Source organism: Pinus tabuliformis, chromosome 4_1 (assembly GCF_031772625.1).
Source record: "Pinus tabuliformis cultivar Carrire ecotype Pingquan chromosome 4_1, CPIR1, whole genome shotgun sequence".
NCBI classification, from domain to species: Eukaryota; Viridiplantae; Streptophyta; class Pinopsida; order Pinales; family Pinaceae; genus Pinus; species Pinus tabuliformis.
Window position 1 is genome coordinate 741,365,154 of NC_142303.1, and position 3,809 is coordinate 741,368,962.

A 3,809-nucleotide genomic window follows, 5' to 3' on the forward strand; every position below is an offset into this window, starting at 1 on the left:
ATTCTCCCCATTTGACATCAAGGGCAAAGGGTTATGCTCCCCCTAAGAACATGCTCCCCCTGACTATAAACCAGATCTACAAATAAGAACCATAACTCATCAAAACACCATAAATGACCATGAAAGAGATAGAGACATATTGCAGCAATATTCAGACCAGCATCCATGATCTCCTTCTGTACATCCTCCATAATGCCAACAATGCATTATATGCTCCCCCTGAACCTGCGCCATTCGATCTTCAACCAATCCGCAACCCAGCACATGTACGCATATACCCCAGATGAGCCTTGCGTACAACCAACCATCATAAGAGATTCAACAAGATGATGCATCAACAACCCCCAGCTTTTGCCTGAGGTATTCAAAGGTCTCCCTGGGCAATGGTTTGGTGAGTATATCAGCAACTTGTTCCTTAGAAGGAACATACTCCAACTTGACCTTTTGTTCAAGTACTTGTTCCCGGAGAAAATGATACTTGATCGGTATGTGCTTGGTCTTTGAATGCATGACTGCGTTCTTTGAAATGCTGATTGCACTTGTGTTATCACATAAGATGGAGATAGGTGGTGTACAAGTGATTTGAAAGTCCTGCAAGGTCTGCATCATCCAAAGGAGTTGAGTGCAGCAAGATGCAGCAGCAACATATTCTGCTTCAGCTGTAGACAAGGCAATCGAACTCTATTTCTTGCTGAACCAAGATACTAATCTGGAGCCCATAAAGAACGCACCACCACTTGTGCTCTTCCTGTCCTCCACGCTTCCTGCCCAATCTGCATCTGTATAAGCATGAAGTGTGAGATCTGTATCTCTAGGATACCATAAGCCATAATTTTGAGTCCCTTGAAGATATTTAAAGATTCTCTTCACTGCCTGAAGATGAGTTTCCTTTGGATTTGCTTGAAATCTTCCAACTATTCCCACTGCATGCATGATGTCTGGTCGGGTACCTGTCAAATAAAGTAGACTTCCAATCATAGATCTGTAGGTTGGTTGATGCACTGCTACTGATTCATCATTTGCACTGAGACTACATCCTGTGACCATGGGTGTACATACTGGTTTTGCATCTTCCATGCCATATTTCTTCAAAATCTGCTTGAGATACTTGGTTTGAGACAAAAAGATCCCTCCTTCTTTTTGTTGGATTTGCAAACCAAGAAAATATGTCAGTTCTCCTTGCAAGGACATTTCGAATTCTTTCTGCATCACCAAGGCAAAGCTTTGACTCATAGCTTCTTCATTGCTGCCAAAGATAATGTCATCTACATACACAACAAGTATTAGCAATTTGTCATTTTCAACTTTTATATAAATATTGCTGTCTGCTGATCCTTTTGAAAAACCTTGTTGATGAAGATATTTGTCCAAATGATAGTACCAAGCCCTTGGAGCTTGTTTGAGACCATAGAGAGCCTTTTTAAATCTGCATACAAGATTTGGATCATTTCCAAGAATGAAACCATCTGGCTGCTCAATGTATACTTCTTCTTCCAAGTCTCCATTCAGAAAGGTTGATTTCACGTCCATTTGAAATACTTTGAAATTTTGAAAGCTTGAGAGAGCAAGGAACATTCGGATGGCCTCAAGTCTTGCAACAGGAGCAAAGGTTTCTTCAAAATCTATTCCTTCTTGTTGCGCATACCCTTTATAAACAAGTCTGGCCTTGTTTCTAATTACTTCTCCATTTTCATTCAATTTATTTTTGAAGACCCATTTTGTCCCTATAACATTCTTATCCTTTGGTCTAGGAACCAGCTCCCAAGTGTTGTTCTTTTCGATCTGCTCAAGTTCTTCATCCATTGCTTTTACCCAACATTCATCTTTGCATGCCTCTTTCACATTTTGTGGCTCAGTGGAAGAGAGTAATGCCAAATAGCTTGAAGCTTCTGCAACTTTTCTTCTTGTTTGTACACCTGCTTCTTTTTGCCCCAAAATCTGAGATTCTAGATGATTCTTTTGAACATATCTGGATGGAGTCTTTTCTTCTATCCTTATCTGCTCCTCTGGTTCTTCTTGAGGTTCTTCTTCATCATCATTTTGTCTTTGAGGGTAGTCTTCATCTTCTTTGATATCTTCATGATTTACTTGCCTAGGAATGTATCCCTTCTCATCAACCACTACATCAATGTTGTCAACAATTCTTCCAAGTCTTTTATTGTAGCACTTGTATGCTTTGCTGTGTGGAGAATAACCAAGAAGAATGCCTTCATCTACTCTAGGTTCAAGTTTGCCAAGTTGCTCATCAGTATTCTTAATATAGCATTTGCTCCCAAAGATTTTGAAGTGCTTTGCCGAAGGAGTCTCACCATACCAGAGCTCATGAGGAGTTTGAGTGTTGTTCACCCGGACATTTGTTTTGTTGAGAATAACAACCGCAGCATATGCAGCTTCACCCCAGAAAGTTGTGGGAGTTCCAGACTCATCAAGCATAGCACGAGCCATTTGTTGGATTGTTTTGTTCATTCTTTCCACTACTCCATTTTGCTGAGGAGTTCTAGCTGTAGAGAACTCTCTTCTTATCCCATGTTCTTCACAGAAATCAAAAAATTCATTTGAGGTAAACTCCCCACCTCTATCGGATCTGAGGCACTTAATTTTTTATCCTGATTCATTTTCAACTAAGGCTTTAAAGGATTTTAATTTTTCGAATGCTTCATCTTTGTGCTTCATAAGTCCTAACCAGACAAACCTGGATAAATTGTCAATGAATAATATCAAGTATTCTTCTCCTCGAGGTGTCCTTTTCCTGAATGGTCCACATACATCTGTATGTACAAGCTCAAGAGGCATGCTAGCTGATCCTTCCTTCTATGGAAAGTTAGTTCTGGTTTTCTTTCCAAACTGACATGATTTGCATATGGTGTTGTCTGGAATTTTGATATCTGGAAGACCGCGAACTGCCTGATATTTGCATGCTTTCCTTATTTGTGAAAAGCTTAGATGCCCCAACCTCTGGTGCCATAACCAGTGTTCATCATCCTTGCTTAGATAGCATTGTTGTTGTCCTTCTTCAAATATGTATAGATTATTTGGAGTTCTTTTACCTTTGATCGCCGTTTTACCTGTATCAAGATCACGAACAAGACATCCATTTGTTCTAAATATCACCTCGGTTCCTTGATCACACATCTGGCTGACACTTAGAAGATTATGTTTCAATCCATCGACATACAAAACATTTCCAGCTTTGACCTTTTCTTTTAACTGAGCAGTGCCTTTTCCTTTTATAGCTGCAGGAGTATTATTTCCAAAAGAAACTTTCTTTTCCTTTTCTAGAGCAGAATATGATTCAAGTTTTTCTTTATCACCTGTCATATGCTTCGAACATCCACTATCAATGTACCATAGATTTTCCTGTCCCTCTGCATAAAATGCTATCCCACATCTTTCTGTTTGTGGTTCCTTTCTTCTCCATGTTTTGGTGCTTGAGGCTTGTTCCTTTGTCTGCTGAAACCTGCTCCTGCATTCAGAATCTTCATGACCAAAATTATTGCAAATAGAACATTCAACTTCATTTTCAAGAACCGAAAAGTTGTTATAGGTCCTTTTTGTAATCCCGGTCATACTTCTTTGTTTTTGAGCTTCTCTAGTCATGAACGTTTTATATGCAACACATTGAGCTGCTTTGTGACCAAAGTTATGGCAAGAGAAGCATTGTCCATTGAAGAAACTTCTGTGGTTATCAAATCTTCCGGCCAAACGATTGTAACTTCTATTGTCATTCATTCTTGAAGCAAATTGAGAGGATTTTACCTGTGGCGGGTTGTAGCTTTTGTTCATCCTTAAGACGGATTGCCCCTGGTTTG